We start from the raw sequence: 19,316 nt of genomic DNA, 5'->3' as shown, positions 1-19,316 counted from the left end.
GAAAAAAGGAAAGTTTCCAACAGGAGCTGAAAGGACTGAAGAAATTGTGGCAACAGGGTAAGTACCACTACACTTAAAGTCCTGATTCCAACATCATACAGAACAGACATCCCGGTGTGATGGTATCTCACAGTGGTCGGCTGGGTATATAAGGGGTGAGATGATATTTTAGGTATCCCAGCCCCAACGTAGCAGGACCCAGCTTCCTGACCCCAAAAATCCCTGCTCACCACAGTGCTTGCAGAAGCGTTAAATGGACTCTACCGCTGCTTCTGCATCAGGATTCCCAGTGCATTGCCCTGCGGCATTGGGAAGCTAGATCAGCAACACAGCTCTACCTGCATCATCACGCCGCCAGCGGCTACTGTGTTTAGGTCTCTGTACAACAGGCTTCAGGCACCAAGCCCGTTGGAAGACCAACTCTGCACTACAAAGATGTCTGCAAACATAATATAATAATAATATAATAATTTATTATTTATACCCCGCCCATCTGGCTGGGTTTCTCCAGCCACTCTGGGCGGCTTCCAAACAGAACATTAAAATACAATGATCTATTGTATTCATGAAGGCTGACAACATCAACCCCCGCCAGGTGGAGAATCCCATGCGGATGAACTCAAGTGCCTGGAGACAGACAGTCAGGATTGTGCATCCACAGCAGTGAGCAGAGGAGTAATGACCGCTAAGAGGAGCGCAGAGAGAAGAACCGCCGTGGCGCATATATTTGCCCCAGCTGCAACAAAACATGTCTCTCCTGTATTGGTCTCTACGGCTACAGCAACCGTCCAATAAGTTTGGCTTCACCTCCAAAGGCACACTCCTCCATCGCCTCCCATGACAGACAGATGCCAACAACAACACCAGGACCGAGACCTTGAAGCTAACTGGAAGCCAGTGTTTAACACAGGGGTAAGAAAGCCAGGGTACAAAACTAAAAAAAAAAAAGGCTGTTGAAAGGGTTCTCCCACCTCACACACACACATGTAGGCTTTCTAGGGACCTTCATGGCATAGCTTCTCTGAGGCACTCTCCCTCGGCTGCTGCCTCTTAGTTCTCCCAGGGGCTCCTTACTTGTCTTTTGAAAGAAATCTACTCTGCAAAAGACATCCGAAAGTTGCTTGGGAAAATATATTGCTTCATATCTCGTTTCTGTAAATTCAGCTACTATATGTTCTTATTGATTGCCCTTTTTTATTTAGGCCTGATGTACTGGTCTAAGGAGACATTCGCATTCAATCAAGTTGGTTATGTACAGTCTCCAAGGGCTTATGCGGGCGCTCATCACCAAAAGCAGGAAGCAAGCGGAGACACGTCAGCGACTCCCGGTGGCCATTTGAATTAGAGAAGTCCATAGCTCTCAGCTGCCTCAAGCTCCAGCTGTTATCCCCCCTTGCAGAGGAAATATATGGTCCTGTACTTTGGATGTTATGCCAGAAGCTGGGAACCGGAAGCACAAACCCTGTACTCGAGGAAAGCGTCCAATTTGGCCATTTCCCGAGGAAGTGGGAATATTCCTGCAGGTGTCCCTAGACTCTGATAATGTCTGAATGGAGGAAAGAGAGATGTGTAAGTTTTGCCTACTGTACAAAGGTAATATTTTCATTTGTTGCTCCACCTACTTTTTGCCTCTGGCCCCGCCCATCACAGGCATATGCCCCCCCCGCCCCGCTGGAACGATGCCCAGGAAAATGCAACTCTTAAGCTGTACAGTCATACCTTGGGTTGAGAACCTGATCCATGCGGGAGGCACGTTCGCAACCCGCAGCATTCGCAACCCGCGGCGGCGCACGCGCAAGACGCTATTCGGCGCTTCTGCAGATGCGCACGATGTCATTTTGCATTTCTGCGCATGTGCGAGTGCCGAAACCTGGAAGTAACCCGTTCCGGTACTTCTGGGTACGGAGCGGAGCGCAACCTGAAAACGCGCAACCCGCAGCGCTCGCAACCCGAGGTATGACTGTAAAAGGTTCCACACCCCTTGTACTACAGGAACCATCCCAACGTTTCATTCTGCTCTGGAACTATAAAAGAAAAGGCAGTAATCCATCAATCAAGTGTTTAGAGCAGTGGTTCCCAATGGTGGTCCGCAGACCCCATAACCTACCCAGGGGGTCATAGAATCATAGAGTTGGAAGAGACCACAAGGGCAATCCAGTCCAACCCCCTGCCAAGCAGGAAACACCATCAAAGCATTCTTGACATATGCCTGTCAAGCCTCTGCTTAAAGACCTCCAAAGAAGGAGACTCCACCACACTCCTTGGCAACAAATTCCACTGTCGAACAGCTCTTACTGTCAGAGGTGGAATCTTCTTTCTTGTAGTTTGAATCCATTGCTCCGTGTCCGCTTCTCTGGAGCAGCAGAAAACAACCTTTCACCCTCCTCTATATGACATCCTTTTATATATTTGAACATGGCTATCATTTTCATTTGTTGCTCCACCTACTTTTGCCTCTGGCCCCGCCCATCACAGGTATATGCCAGCCGCCCCGCCGGAACGATGCCCAGGAAAATGCAACTCTTAAGCTGTCTGTGGCACCATTCACATAACAAAAACTACCATAGGGATATTGAAATTTTCAGAAGTTGGGGGTCCATGGCTTGGCTTTTGGTTTAGAGCATTTGTACCCCTCACCCAAAAAGGTTCTCAGAGTGGCTTATACACAGTCAAAACAAGGAAGTCCCTACCCACAGGCATACAATCTAAAAAGCTTGACACACAAGAGGAAAGCGACAGGGAAGAGGAAAATAAAAACTGGGGAGCCAAGTTCTGAAGAGTTGTTCCTATAATGCTCGGCTGGCCCAGTTCAGGGGCAGAAGGTTCCTGGCAGAGCTGGCCTCTCCCGCTAGAGCCAAGAGAGTGAGCTCTACTTCTTAGCTCTCCGACTGAGGCGGAAATAGAAGCTCACTTCTCCCAGACGGTATGGGGAAATGGTTTATCATGCACTCAAAAAAAACAACCCCAACCCCTCCTCCGCTCTCCACACTCTGGAGTGTTTGCAAACATGATGAATGCCAGGGTGCGTTTCAGCATGCCATCCACATCTCCCCCCCCCCCCCCCGAAAAAAGAAACTACTAGAGAAGCATCACCTGCTCCCTGGCACAAAAGGCTGAGTCACCTGTGTAGCATTCATTACCCTTTCAGAACCAGGGACACAAAGACACAATGTGCTTCTCAAAGGCGGAACGGCTCCCCCCCCCCCCCCCGCCGCCCCCCACAGCTGCACACACAAAAGTCACTTCCAGGGAAGAGACATTCCCAAAGCATGAAGAAGAGCATTAGATGATAATTTCAGGGTTGAGGTCAGTTCATATGGGGAGAGGCGGTCCTGAGCCATTTAAGACTTTATGGGTCAGTACCAGCACTTTGAATTGGGCCTGGAAACTAATTGGCAGCCAGTGCTGTCAGGCCACAACTGCTGTTATATGCTTAAACCGTCTGGCCCAGGTGAGCAACCTGGCCACTGATTTCTGCACCAGCTGAAGTTTCCGACTCAGCTTCAATTGTAGCCCCATGTATAACACGTTGCAGCAATCTAAATACCGTATAAACATCTTTGTATACAATTTTGCTTAACATGTTCATTTTGTTATCTTGTGGTTATCTTAGGTGTTAATAAAAACCTTATAACAAAAAATATATACTTTTTTTGCAAAGCAACATTCCCTAACATAATGCATCCACAGATGCTATTTTCAGTAATATATATGCATTTGTATGTGCACACTGCCCCATTTTTTAACACACTGCTTGGCTGAAGTGTGACCTTTGAAGGCTGGCTGTGTTTTGGGTCACGTCTTGTTTCAGAAAGTGTGAATTAGGTAGATTCACCTTTAAATGTGAACTTGATTGAACCCCACCCCACTCCAATTCCTACATCCATACCATATATTTAAAGCACACGGTTTCTCCCAAAGGATCCTGGGAACTGTCACTTACTCCGCAACAAGCTGCAATTCCCAGCATCCTTAAACTACAGTTCCCAGGATCCTTTGGGAGAGCCATGTGCTTTAAAGGTACAGTGCAGAGGTGACCTTAAGAGGGGTTCCATTATGAGCAGAGCTGCAATTCCATTAACAACAGTTGGCAACTACAGGTGAAGACAGGTAGCAGTGGGCAAGAATGTACTCAGTTCACACAGGGCAATGGCTGATGCCAAAGAGGCCTGGGCAGCATTCCACATGACATGAGTGTGCATGACCAAGAACATGTCCCAGAATCCCAGAAGTTAAAAAGCAGGGAGTTGGAGAGAAAAGGTGGTGAGCTCTCCTTTCTTGGAAGTTTTTGAGCAGAGGTTGGATGGCCATTTGTCATGGATGCTATAGCTGAGATTCCTGCATTGCAGAGGGTTGGACTAGATGACCCTTGGGGTCCCTTCCAACTCTGCGATTCTATGATTTCTATGATAGTTGATCTGTTTTAAATTTGCAACACAGATTGGCCCTAGTCTCCAGAGCCCCAGGACCACACTTTGAGATCTGCTGTAGTAGACACACACTTCAATACATCTTTTTTACATGCATTTATAATAAAATATGACTTGCAAGCTTGCATTTCTCCTTAATGCCTCATTCATCTTTTTTTATACTGACACCGAAAGAGGGTGGGCTGAATGTTGGGGAGGGGGAGGGGGAGAACTAGGCAAGTAGAAACATATGTATGATTTCTGCTAAGAAAAGAACAAACCTCCCATTTTGAGATTGCACTTGAGATATCAGCACAAGGCTACATTAGCAGAGAATGTGCCTGGTTGTTAAGTTTTATGCTTCTGCATTCAATGACATCGCCTTATATGGGCCTCTCCTGCTTCGAATCCCTCTCCAAAATACAAATCAAACCGTGAATGGATATATGCCAGTTATAATTATGAGAAACCGTAAGGAGGCTATGAACTAAACAATGCAGTCAATGGAACGAAAAGGGCTGTGTTCTATTTTATTGTTTAGAAAAGCGGGGAGAAACCTATCCATCGTTAATACTCAAGCATGCATTTGGATACTCTGTTGGTAAATAAAGACAGCTACTGTAAATATGTATGTGTGTGTATATATATAAATAAAATGAAGTCTCTAGGTTTCATTTTCAACTGAGAATGAACAGTACAAGAGCCAAGGTGCAAGAGTGGGGCTTTGGCCGGAGAGTTCCAAGTTCAAATCCACCCCCCTGCTTAGAAGGAAACTCACCCTTCGAAGGAGAAAGACAGAATCAATAAGCTCCACAGCAGCCAGCAGACAAACACATTTTATGCTTGCTGGCAATATTCTCAGGGCCGGTGCTAGGGCTTTTTGCGCCCTAGGCAAAATCACCTCCTGGCGCCCCTGCGTCCCCTCCATAGGCGGGAGGAGCGCAAGCCAAAAGGAGGCTCCCCCCTATGGAGGGCATGCTGTGAGCTCCTCAGTGGCGGCGGTGGCAGCAGCAGCGCCCATAGCTGAAGGCTTCAGCTACAGGCGCTGCCGCTGCCGCCACCGCTCGCTCGTTGCAGCCGCTGAGGAGTTCACAGCGTCCCCTCCATAGGCGGGAGGGCGCTGAGCTCTCCTTTTAGCTCGCGCTCCATAGGACCTCCATAGGCGGGAGGAGCGCGAGCGAGCGCCGTGGGAGGGCGGCGGTGGCGCGGGGGTTTTGCGCCCCCTCCATTTACGCGCTCTAGGCCAGTGTTTCTCAACCAGTGTGCCTCCAGATGTTTTGGGACTACAACTCCCATCATCCCTAGCTAGCAAGACCAGTGGTCAGGAATGATGGGAGTTGTAGTCCCAAAACATCTGGAGGCACACTGGTTGAGAAACACTGCTCTAGGCAACTGCCTAGTTCGCCTAAATGGACCCACCGGCCCTGAATATTCTGCAGCATCACCCTCTGTTATGGAAAGCCTGTCCCTGTTGAGGCTGACCCTTAGCCTCTTCGAATGAAACTGCATCACTTGTCCTTAAATAATAATAAAAACCCAAATATTTATTCATTCATGTTTATTTCATTTGTTTTTCATTGTATTGTTTTGCTGCTTTGTTGCTCGCCACTCCTGGGCTCCTTAGGGAGGAACAGCCGGATGGATATTGAATGGCTATGCTGGCTGTTGTGGACTACAACCACTCACACTGCTGCTGTGAACTGTGGTCCAGAAAGTCTGGAGAATAGCGAAGGCTGTACCTAGTGGCAGAGCAAATTACCACCTGCTATATCAAGTAAACACTGCTCTGATGAAACAGAGCAGGACTCTGGGGATTTATCACAAGTAGCTGCCCAAGCCAGGACTGTGGTGTGAGTTTTAAAACATGGTGCCAGATGAAAGTCGTACAGAATACTTGGGGGGGGGCAGGACTCCTTGGTGGCCCAAAAAAAGTTGTATGCCTCAAAAGGCGAACCCATTTAATTTAGCCTCTGAATTGCTCTAAGAAATAAAATTGCAGAAAATGGGACATGCCTTTTGTAAACACATTAGCCATGGCCATTGGCAAGTTGCTCCTTTTACCCAAAAGTAGAAATTGCAGGCTCATGAAATATAAATAAATCACTGCAAAACTGCAGAGGCAATGCACCACATCGATAGAAGCATCATTAAATTTTCAGTAATAACTACTTCCGTATTTGGCTTTTCTTTCCTTTTCTTTCTTTTCTTAAAGTGAAGCAACGGCATGTTTGGGGTTTATTGCATTATTCTTCAAATTCAGCATTTTCTCACTTTCCACTCCACAAAATGTCTTTTAAGATGATGATGATGGTGATGATGATAATAATAAATTAAAATGAAATAATTTTTTGCAGAATGAAAACTGGACCACACTGCTTTGTGGAAGCATGCTTTCATATGGTATGTCAACTATGCTAGAGAGGAGCCCATAACCTCAGTAATAAAGCGCTTTTTTCACATTCATAAGACAATAAGAAGAGCCCCCGTTGGACATAGCTGCCAAGTTTTCCCTTTTCTCACGAGGAAGCCTATTCAGCATAATGGAATTTCCCTTAAAAAAAGGGATAACTTGGCAGCTATGCCGTTGGATCAGGCCAATGGCCCATCTAGCTCCCCATCCTGTTCTCAAAGTGGCCAGTCAGATACCCTGAGTGGAAGCCCACAAGCTGGATTTGATCACAAGAGCCCTCTCGCCTCCTATAGTTTACAGCAGCCAACATTCAGAAGCCTTGTTGCCTCCAACTGTGGAGGCAGAGTACAGCCATCATGGCTAGTAGCCATGGATAGCCTCTCCATGAATGCTCTTTTAAAGCCATCTTTGTTGGCAGCCACCACTGCCTCCTGTGGGAATGAGTTCCATAGTTCAGCTTTGCGCTGTGCAAAGTAAGTCCTTTTTACGTGTCCTGAATCTTCCAACACTCGGCTCCATTGGGTGTCTGTGAATTCTACTGTTAGGATAGAAACTTTTCTCTATCCACTGCCTCCATGCCTTGCATAACTTCATAAACTTCTATCACATCAACTCTTACTTGCCTTTTCTCCGTAGCAAATAGTCCCAAACAATGGGAGGAGTCACTCCAACATCTTGACAGGGGCTTTTCTATGGGGTTGCCTAGAGAGACTGAGCCCCAGGTCTTTTGCACAGGTCCCCATATCTCTTTCTCATCCCACAGACTCTTTGCTTACATGGCAGGTTGGCATGCAGCAAAGCTCAGTGCCAATGAAACCCCAAATTCCAGATATCCGACTAACCATCAGGAAGAACTTTCTGACAGTAAGAGCTGTTCAGCAGTGGAACAGACTCCCATGAGAGACGGTGGACTCTCCTTCCTTGGAGGTGTTTAAGTAGAGGTTGGGTGGATGCTTTTGTTAAGATTCCTGCGTTACAGGGGTTTGGACTAGATGACCCCCGGGATCCCTTCCAACTCTAAGATTCTATGACTCTATGCCAGGGGTCCCCAGACTTACCCGGCTTTGGGCCGGTGCCCGCCGCGCTGATCGCGCAGCGGGCCGGAGGGTGGGGGAATGCGCACCCGTGCGCACACACACTTACTGGCGCGGTGGCGCGCTTCCAGGTCGGAAAAATCGCCGAAAATCATTTCTGCGCATGCGTATGGGCCTCCCCCCGACCCGGAAGTGCACCGGAAATGACCTCTTCTGGATCGGGAGAGGCCCATACGCATGCGCACAAACAATTTCTGGCGCTTTTTTCTGATCTGGAAGTGTGCTGCCGCGCTGCGCGCCATAAGAGCAGGCGGCGGCAACGGGCAGCGGGGTCGTCGCGGGCCGGATTGGGAGGCCAACTGGGCCGCATCTGGCCCGCGGACCCCTGCTCTATGCTTTCATGGGAAATGTCCCAGCTTCAATCAGGTTGAGCTGAGGACTATCTGAAACCCTGGAGAGATGCCACCAGCCAGGGACACCAAGGCAGAGAGACCAATGGTCTGACTCCCTAGATGGCAGCGTCTTTGGATTCCAAGATAAACATTGGTATGAACAGATTTCCAGAGCTTGTTCTTTTACCGTTAAGTTGAAAGACACAGCATAGATCCAGCAGCCTGAGAAACTTAAGCCTAAAACTCTTTGTGTCATAACTACAGCAAGGAGCAGTACTATTTCCATAGCACATAAAACTTACACACACAGGCATACATATATACACAATGTACATAAAAATCACACACACATATGTACCTCACAGACGCAAGGAGATTTACAGATATTTAATAAAAGCCATTTAATCACCATTCCTACACAGTTTAAGTAATGGGCATGGATGGCTTGAAGAAACAAACGAAGGCAAACGAAAAATAATAAAGCAGTAATTTCTGCTCACTAACACTTTCATGTCCCAACTACATAATAATGCAAGCATGCAATCTAAAAAGTTCAATCCTGCTAACAATTCTTCAGATATTACTCATCTCCCACAATAAAGAACATCAGAGTGATTATATGGCTGGGTAACACCAAAAGAGACCCTCCTGGATGTTTCACTCATTAATCACCTCAATAATAGATGTGTAATAGGCAATGGAGACACTTATAAAGGAGCAAGCGAAGTCTTCCCCAAAACAGCTACACCAGCACAACACACACACACACACACAGAGAGAGAGAGAGAGAGAGAGAGAGAGAGAGAGAGAGAGAGATGTTCATGATTCATGAGCAATAATAATAATAATAATAATAATAATAATAATAATAATAATAATTTATTTATACCCCGCCCATCTGGCTGGGCCTCCCCAGCCACTCTGGGCGGCTTCCAACAGAAATATTAAAATACACTACAGTAATTTCTTAAAGATTAAAAGCTTCCCTAAACAGGGCTGCCTTCAGATGTCCTCTAAAAGTCTGGTAGTTGTTTTTCTTTTTGACATCTGGTGGGAGGGCGTTCCACAGGGCGGGTGCCACTACCGAGAAGGCCCTCTGCCTGGTTCCCTGTAACTTGGCTTCTCACAGTGAGGGAACCGCCAGAAGGCCCTCGGCGCTGGACCTCAGTGTCCGGGCAGAGCGATGAAGGTGGAGACGCTCCTTCAGGTATACTGGACCGAGGCCGTTTAGGGCTTTAAAGGTCAGCACCAACACTTTGAATTGTACTCAGAAACGTACTGGGAGCCAATGCAGGTCTTTCAAGACCGGTGTTATGTGGTCTCGGCGGCTGCTCCCAGTCACCAGTCTAGCTGCCGCATTCTGGATTAATTGTAGTTTCCGGGTCACCTTCAAAGGTAGCCCCACGTAGAGCGCATTGCAGTAGTCCAAGTGGGAGATAACTAGAGCATGCACCACTCTGGCGAGACAATCCGTGGGCAGGTAGGATTTCAGCCTGCGTGCCAGATGAAGCTGATAAACCCACAGATCTAGCAATGAGAGCAAATGTTTTGTGGGGAGGGGGGAATTAAAGGTATATATTGGAATTTGAATCCCATTTTGGGGTTATTTTGATGACGGTTACTTTAAGCAGTTTAAAGTGATGCCTCCCCTCCTCAATCAAAATAATATTTTTGTGTGGGGGCTTATTATTTTAATTTTTTTAATGTACATTTGTTTTTATCCACTTATTTTGAATTTTAAAAGCACCAATAATCAGTTCAAAGTATCTGTAATAAGAACAGACCTATCTCGCACATCCATACGTCTATGTGTTTATTTTAAAAGCTTGCCTCTTTGGGGTTGGGAGAGGAAACGGGAGGTCGCTGGCAATGATTATGCTGACATTAACCAGTAGGGATGATTATCTTTGAAATGTTTGCTAATGTTCCTTTAAACTTCCTGTGAAATTGTTGTAAGACTAAGAAAGTGTCACCGTGACACAATCACAAGGATGGCCCCTTCAGTCCTTCAATACGTCAAAGGTCTCACACAAGGAGATGCGCACAGGTATAAAATCGTACTGCTTGCAGTATGCCTCTAAATCAGGCTTCCTCAACCTCAGCCCTCCAGATGTTTTGAGGTTACAATTCCCATCATCCCTGACCACTGGTCCTGCTAGCTAGGGATCATGGGAGTTGTAGGCCAAAAGCATCTGGAGGGCCAAGGTTGAGGAAGCCTGCTCTAAATCATGGAAGAAAAACTCTAACAACAGCCAAACCAGCCAGACACTGTGAAACAAATAAAGGTAAAGGTAAATGACCCCTGGGCGGTTAAGATCAATCAAAGCAGACTATGGGGTTGCGGCGCTCATCTTCGTTTTCAGGCCGAGGGAGCCGGTGTTTGTCTGCAGAAAGCGTTCCTGGTCATGTGGCCAGCATGACTAAACAGCTTCTGGTGCAATGGAAACAGCAAGACAGAAGCCAAAGCGCATGGAAACGCCGTTTACCATCCCACCGCAGTGGTACCTATTTATCTGCTTGCACTGGTATGCTTTCAGACTGCTAGGTTGGCAGAAGCTGGGATAGAGCAACGTGAAACAAATAAGACACAGACAAGAGAAAAGCAGGCAACACTCCCACTACAAAAACAGGTTACATTGCTGGCACCCGTCTGTCTCAAGAGACAATGGAGTGCACTTCCGCAGGTGGAGTCAAACCGCTGAGGAATCACAGCATCTGCTGTAACTGCAGAGACCGGAAACTCGTAACTGCTGCCTCCCGCATTTGCTGCATTTAGCAGCACTGACATGACTCCTCTGGAGCGCAAGCCTGGGCAGTGTGTCTAGAGGTCCTGGGCTGCCCAGATGACAAGACACACATGCCCGGCCTTGCTAAGGTGGTCCCTATCATTCTTCTCAAGCTAGGAACCTTTACAGACTGACATTCCAAGCCCCACTGTGTCAGGGAGGGAAATGGTCAACATCGTTTTTGAGCCGAGTTTTCATGTATGCTCCAGGCTGACTGAAACAGGACTTTTAAAAAAGTACTGGTACAGTAAATAAAAAAAAAACCCCACAACATACACCAACCTGCTTTAAGTAATCAGCATTGTTTATCCAACTCCAACTTTCACACACAGCATCTCCCAAGAGTGACCACAAAGGATGATTAGGATGTTGCTACCGCACATCAAAATGCAAGTAGATAAATAGGAACCACTACAGCAGGAAGGTAAACGGCATTTCCGTGTGCTGCTCTGGTTCGCCAGAAGCGGCTTTGTCATGCTGGCCCCATGACCTGGAAGCTGTACGCTGGCTCCCTCGGCCAATAATGCGAGATGAGCGTGCAACCCCAGAGTCGGTCACGACTGGACCTAATGATCAGGGGTCCCTTTACCTTTTACCGTACTTCTACAGTCATAGAAGTCATTGCCTCATCAAACACACCACGAGGGCTAGAAAATTGCTGCCATGTTTTGAGAGAGAACTCGAATACAAATACTATTCACTCCTGCACAAATTGCACAGACCTCAAAAGGAATAATCAAGGGAGTAGAATTAAGCATGCCCTTGGATGCCTCCAAGATTGTTGCCTGAAATTAAAGCTGCAATTTAGACCTCTCCGCCTTTAATGGCTTACTATACGGAGTACTTTACTTCAAGTCAACAGGAACGCTGAAATCAGGTCTGGACTAGCTGAAAATAAAAAGAGTGTTTCAGATCAAGTAATCGCAAGCAACAGCACTATTAGCTTTGGCCCTTTTCTCAGTGCCAAAGACTTCTGCATTTAAGGTAGTTGTAGTTCAAAGTCCCCCCCCCCTTTTTTTTTTAACTGTAGCCACAGAGTGCCACAGAAGATGTCAAAGCAATCAGATCTTCTATTTTTAAAACTGTACATCTTAGAGATTGCAAGTTTCTCTCTCTCTCTCTGGATCACATTTGCAGCTGATACAGTCTTCCTGAAAACAATAGTGCTGCATCTGCTTTCGCTGACCGAGTGTTTGACCTTCAAGGAATATGGTACAGCAGTGCCCCCCCCCAAAAAAAATCTGATAGCAAAAACATGCTTTTTCTTCTTCCTCCTGCATTAGAAAAAGCACAGGCCCACTTATTCTCAGAAAGTGTTGCTTTTATTTTATATTTTATAAAGCATTTTATTGAATTTTCCAAATAAACACATTTAAAACAATAAACAAAACAAACAAACATTCAAGAACAAATAACACACACAACTATCTTTTTAACAATTCTTTCCAAATCTCTCATTCTCAATGCTCTGCCGAGCTTGACTTCCCTCCCTCCCCTCATTTGGTTTTCTATTCAGCTCTTATCTCGCAGTTCCTTTATTCCATCCATTTAAAGTCAATTCGTAGGATTTATTTCAGTCGGGCAAGTGTCTTTAAACTTCTACAGTTCTTTTCCATATAGTCCACAAATTTACTCCAGTCTTTTTGGAACCTTGTTTCCCCCTGGTTCCGGATCCTGCTAGTCAGTCTCGCTAGTTCCGCATAGTCTATCATTTTTGTCTGCCACTCTTCAATCGTCGGTAAATCTTGAGTTTTCCATTTTTGGGCTAATAAAGTCCTAGCTGCGGTTGTCGCATACAAAAATATTATATAGTCCTCCTTTGCAATCTCTTGTCCAATAATTCCTAATAAAAATGCCTCTGGTTTTTTGGGGAAAGTATACTTTAAAATCTTTTGCAGTTCATTATATATCATTTCCCAAAATCTTTTAACTTTTTTGCATTTCCACCACATATGATAAAAATCTCCTTCCTTCTCATTACATTTCCAGCACATTTTATTACTCATCCTATACATAGAAAGTGTTGCTTTTAAGCATGAAAGAGAAAAGGCTATCAACCTGCCTGCCCCTGTACAGATCACGCCTGGGGAAATTCTATTCATGGCAATACACTCTACAAAATACCATAGGATAGTGAGGGCTGTTTTGCAGAATGCCCTTTCATGTTCCATACGTGAAGCAGCAGCCATTAGTCGATTCAGACTTACCTTTTTGCCCAGGCTTTTTCCCCGATTCATAAGGCTGGATCTTGCTTCATGCCTCTGAATTTTTTGTTTAAATTCACTTTTATATCCTTCACTGTGTTTTCATATTGCTGGTTTTAGGCTGTGTTTTTTGCTTTTGTTTTGATGATATATTGTTCTGTTTTCTAAGGTGGTACACTGCTTAAGAGATTCCTGAAATATTAAGCAGTATATACCAGTAAACACTTTCAAAGAAAGAAAGAAAAGAACTGGGCTTATAGCAGTGGCAGGAAACCTCAGTCAAGCATGCCTGGATGGAGCAAAGCAGGTGTGAGAGTGTGGGTAGATCAGACTTTTTGCCCATCTTGTCAAGCACTGTCTACTCCAGCCTGGTGCCCTCCAGCTGTTCTAGACTAAACTCCCATCGTCCACAACCTGCATTGCCAATGGTCAAGGATGACTAGGGTTGCAGTCTAAAACACCAAATACGCAGACTGAATTATCCTCCATCCCTATTGTAGGGTCTACTTGGTGCAGTATGTCTTCTGGAACCGTTAAATACTCTATCCGAAGAGGGCTGAAAATGGTGTGAACTTCTGTTTGGTGTAAAAAGAAAATGTAAAAGAATTATATGGGAATGCAGTCTACGGCCTCATCCAATACAACATAGATTAAGCAGCCTTGTATGCTGCTTGAGCATCTTGGAGGAAGGACAAGATAAAAAGTAATTTTAAAATTATATAGTCTTTTAAAAAAAGAAGTTCCACAATTAGGCAAGATCAAACAAGCCACACAGATTAATTTGATCTGCGGATTTTATGCAATCAGCCGAGTTCAGCGACTCTTTGATCGGAATTTAGTGCAGGATTTTGATTTTATCATTTAAAATGAAGAATTATTCCTGAATTATTCCTGAAAAGCTTTACAGACATGATGGCCCGACCTTCCTCTTCCTCTTTGATATGGGAGGAAAAAAGGAACAGGCCCAATTTTTAACTGGTTGGTTTGTTTTTTTAAAAAAATTCTCTATATATTTCCCCCCATGTAAGAGATCTGGCCCCTGACTTTTAGAGACCATGTGGCACATTTTACAACCAGCCATAAACCTCATTTCCACAGTCCTGTTCAACACAAGAGTCTTCGCATTAATTAGATGTATTTTTTTTCCCTTTGTGCAGTATTTCCTTTCCATTTTCTTTCTTTTTAGTGCCTGCAAGACAACTCGCAAAGCTAAACTTTCCAGCTAAGGTTCATTGCAAGCAATGAAACTTAAGGAGGAAGTATTAAGAGATGAACTTGTGGTCTTCCATTAAGCCAGCCTGGCAAGCACACACTCAGATGGGCAACCAGACGTTGTCATGCTCATACACAGTTTTTTCCCTCATGGTTAAAGACGAAGGACAAGAACCAACCAAAGTTTAAGGGCCTTCAAGACCTACCGATTTAAACCGGAGAGACACAAGCACAAGCTCAGCTCTCTCACTAAGTGCTTAATTTCTACCCCAACAGCTTTCCCTCGTCCACTTGCTTTGCAGGCAGCTTGGACTACAGCCCCCATCAGTCTCAGCAAACACAACGCTGGCTGGGGCAGATGGGAGCTGTAGTCCAAAGCATCTGGAGGGCAGCGGGTTAGGCAAAGGATGGGCCTGATAGGCTGAGTCCTAAAATTAAAGTGAAAGTGATGTACACAGAAAACTGGACAAAAAAAAGCAGTAAAAATGTACCATAAAACCGAACGCTACCTTAAAATGCATGCTGGAAAAATAAAGTTTTTGTCATGCACCTGAAGTTCAGCAAAGAGGGTGCCTATCCAGGAGGGCGTTCCACAGGATTGGGCCCACTACAATGACTGCACATTCTTGCTGACCTTGTACTGAACCACAGAGAGGCAAGCTCCTTCCCTGCCCGAGCTTGAAGCAGGGGAGGAAGGCACAAAAGGACTATCCCCACAGCTGCACTGGTCCTTGGAAGAGCCCCATGATGTCACAACCAGGACCCCAGCCCTACGCATGACACAGCTTCCGGGTCATGTGGCCAGCATGACTAAGCTGCTTCTGGCGAACCAGAGCAGCGCATGGAAACGCCGTTTACCTTCCCACTGGAGCAGTACCTATTCATCTACTTGCACTCTGATGTGCTTTCAAACTGCTAGGTTGCCAGGACCATAGGGCCTAGGGAGCGTATTAAAAGCTCTCAGAATTAATTATTATTTCCTGGCATAGCCCACAAATTTTAAGTTGACCTTGCACCCAGGCTTGTGCTCAACATTGCCTGTGCCTCTCTTGTAATGCGTTATTTTTGTAAATTTTCTGTTCTAGGGCCTTCCCTGTCAAGCTCACCAGACGGTAGTTACCTGGGGCTTTCTTTCCCCCCTTTTTGAAGATGGGGACAACTTTTGCCCATCTTCTAGTCTGTTCTCCAAGAATTCTCAAAGATAATAAACAAACTGCCAATAGGGTTTAAGCACTGTTCCAACTAGTGTTGAGATATAATGTATTGATAGCAGCCCTACTCTATAAAGAGACATAAAATTCCGCACAATATTACACTTCAGGGCAATCATTGAAAGCAATCCCGTGCAGAATAGACTGTATTTTCAGACTTTGAAGGCATTCAATAGTAGTCAGGAGATACAAATTGGTTATAAACAAACTGGCTTTTTAAAAAAATATATAAGTCTTTGGAAAGGGCAATCTGGGCCTAATGAGAGACTTTCGAAACAATTGTGTCTGGTGTTTGTTTGTTTCTTTACTAGAATAGGACAATTCCAAAGGACAATGTAAGACAAGTAGCATTGACTTTGACTTAACCTGTTATAAATTGCTTTCATTTGATATTTGCTTATTGATTTTAAACCTGATGCAAGTAAAAAGATTGATCGCATTACTGTAAATTGAAAAAGGGGGCGGGGAAGGTCCAAACCGAAAAGAGAGAGCTGGCCCCCCATTCATCCAAAGGTACTCCTCATATCTTTATTATAGAGTTGGGCAACACAACTAGTCATGGAATCTCTGGAAGAAAGACCATGAATAATCTGATTTTGCTCATGACGGATGGAAGTGCTACTGGCTTGAAACCCATCATCTGAAGACGTGTGCATGCACACGAAAGCTTATACCCAGAACAAACCTAGTTGGTCTCTAAGGTGCTACTGGACATTCATTCATTCATTCATTTATTTATTTAGGCTACTTGATCAAGACAGAATCCCACCTGTAGAATCCAAGTACAATTTAACAGCACACATCAAGTGAGATACCTTCAGAATATTTTTTTATTCAAGGAATTCCCTGGAATACTGTTGCCCAGAATGTTATTACTACAACTGACATATGGGCTTTCAGTTTGAAGCCACCACAATTATCTCCACCATTAGTCATACATTTGCACAGATCTAATATATTTGCTTCACGTGTATTATATTGATTAACCACACTCTGCCACTGTCTCTCGAGACACACGGATGCCAACAAGGCAAGATTTGAACCTAGGGCGCCTCCAAGCTCATGCTCGTAATTTGCATTGTACAGCGTTGTTCTTGAGACAGGAAACTTGTAAGATGCTCTAGTTTCTCTTTAAAAAGAGAGTGGACCATACATTTCCCACAATTTCTGCAATAAACAAAGCATTGCTTAAAGTGATGGTGCTGCAATAAATAAGAATTGTTGGAATATCAAGCAACAACTAAATCTTACTTTACTAATTCATCCCCTTCTCATCTGTCAAGGAGGCATTGGCCTGGTTAACACATAATAACTCTAATAATAATAATAATAATAATAATAATAATTTATTATTTATACCCCGCCCATCTGGCCGGGTTCCCCCAGCCACTCTGGGCGGCTTCCAACAAAACAGAAATTCTAAAATACAGAAATCCATCAAACATTAAAAGCTTCCCTAAACAGGGCTGCCTTGAGATGCCTTCTAAAGGTCTGGTAGTTGTTGTTCTCTTTGACCTCTAGTGGGAGGGCATTCCACAGGGTGGGAGCCACTACCGAGAAGGCCCTAAGCCATTGTTTGTTTAGCCTAACTTTGGTTTGGCAGGAACCTTCCCAGGAAGACACCAGGGACTGAACTTGCGATCTTCTGCACATGAGGAATAAAAACATCAGACAAGCCCTGCTGGAACAGGCCAAAGGCCCACCTAGCCCAGCAACCCACAAGCATGACCAGAGTACAACAGCCCTCTCTCCATTTGTGATTCTCAGCAACTGGTATTCAGAGGCATAATGCCTCTGAGAGCAAAGGGAGATAATACAGCCACCATTACCACTGAGTTATGACCCTTCCCTAAGGACTGTGGCTCATGGCTAAGCAAGATACCCCATCACCCTAGTTTACAAAAACAACCAGCCAGAGCTAACTGATAACAACTTGGCGAGATCACCTTACCCCTGCATGCGCCCACTCAACCACTTCAATCAGCAGAACTGGCACTGCTACACGTGCAGCCACGTAATAACCCTTCTGTACCTGTATGAACTCAAACTGTTTTTAGCATGGCAACACCCGCACTTTGGAACTCCCTGCCTATTGATATCAAGTGTGGGACGCCATCGCTGTGCTCTTCTCGGTGCCTGCTAAATACAGCTCTTCTTTAGGCAAAGCCTACCCTTGTGCTTAGAAAAAAAACTGTTTAGTATTTTATTATTACTATTCAAGTTGGCATCCATCTGTCTGGAGAGAAGAGTCGGCCAACAGGGTAAAGTCAAACCGCTGGAGAGTTACAGTGCCTGCTATGGTTGTATAGAACAATATGAGAGAGACATGTTTTATGCCACTGAGGCAGATCAAGGCATCCAGTTTCACTGTTACAGATGCACCATGGCGTTTTTTTTTCTATGCCCTTCTTCTCTCTGCTATTACTATTAGTAGTACTGTATATTCCTGCATATAAGACTACTTTTTAACCCAGGGAAATCTTCTCAAAAGTCGGGGGTCGTCTTATACGCCGGGTCGTATTTCTTATACAATAATAATAATAATAATAATAATAATAATAATAATTTATTATTTATACCCCGCCCATCTGGCTGGGTTTCCCCAGCCACTCTGGGCGGCTTCCAACAAAATATTAAAATACAATCCTGTAGCAATCCCAAAAGAATGGAGTAAACACTGAAATAGCAGAAAAATTAAGAATCATCCATAAAAATGCTTGCTAAACTCACACAAAAACCCACACCCACCCCAATAAACTAAGTTGGTCAACCTATGCTGCCCAAACAGAAATTGTTAATGGCCACAGAAGATGAAAAAAGTTACAGCGGTTCCATGGCCACTTAAACTGCATGCCCTCAGGGGATATCTTGGTCAAAAGGGGCTTAGAAGATATACGGCGAGTATATCCCAAACTCTATATTTTAACTGGAAAAGTTGGGGGTTGTCTTATACGCCCAGTTGTCTTATACGCCAGAATATACGATAGTAGTATTTACCTGTATTAAATTTCTTTACCACCTTCCATCCAGGATCACAGGGCAGTTTACAACATAAAAGCACAAAAATGTATAACATAGTAACAAACAAATACAATAAACCCCTTCACCTAATTTAAAAGGCCATAGAGTATGTTTTTTGCACCTAAAGATATGTAACAAAGGCTCCAGGCAAGCCTGCCAGGGGATAGCATACCACAAGCAGGGAACCACCACAGAAAAGGCCCGTTCTCATGTTGCCACCTTCCACAGAGAAGGCACACAAAGTAAGGCCTCCGATAATGACTTCAGGGTCTGGGTAAGTTCAGTCCTTGAGATATTACAGTCCTGAGCCATTTAAGGCATTATATATCAAAACCAGCACTTTGAATTGGGCCTGGAAACTAACCGGCAGCCAGTGCAATCTGGCCCGGACTGACGGTCTATGCCCAAACCGCTTTGCCCGGGGAAGCAACCTCATTGCTGAATTCTGCACCAGCTGAAGTTTCCAAATCCACTTCAGATGCAGTCCCACAAGTCACAGAGGTAAATAGCTACAGGTTTTAGAAGACATCTGTCTAGGGAAGTTTTTCATGTCTGATACTTTATTATGCTTTATACATTCTGTAAGCCACCCAGTGTGGCTGGAGCAACCCAGTCAGGTGGGCAGGGTACAAATAAT

The 19,316-nt window shown here is 44.9% G+C and overlaps 1 protein-coding gene across 1 annotated transcript in view; it reads right to left on the bottom strand.

Moving 5' to 3' along the window:
- The window catches only part of MNAT1 (MNAT1 component of CDK activating kinase), a 126,203-nt gene that overhangs the window by 105,873 nt on the left and 1,014 nt on the right, over positions 1-19,316 (bottom strand). The window lies entirely within an intron of this gene.

This window comes from Zootoca vivipara, chromosome 1, assembly GCF_963506605.1.
Source record: "Zootoca vivipara chromosome 1, rZooViv1.1, whole genome shotgun sequence".
In the NCBI taxonomy this organism is placed as follows: Eukaryota; Metazoa; Chordata; class Lepidosauria; order Squamata; family Lacertidae; genus Zootoca; species Zootoca vivipara.
This window is presented reverse-complemented; position numbering and strand designations above follow the sequence as displayed.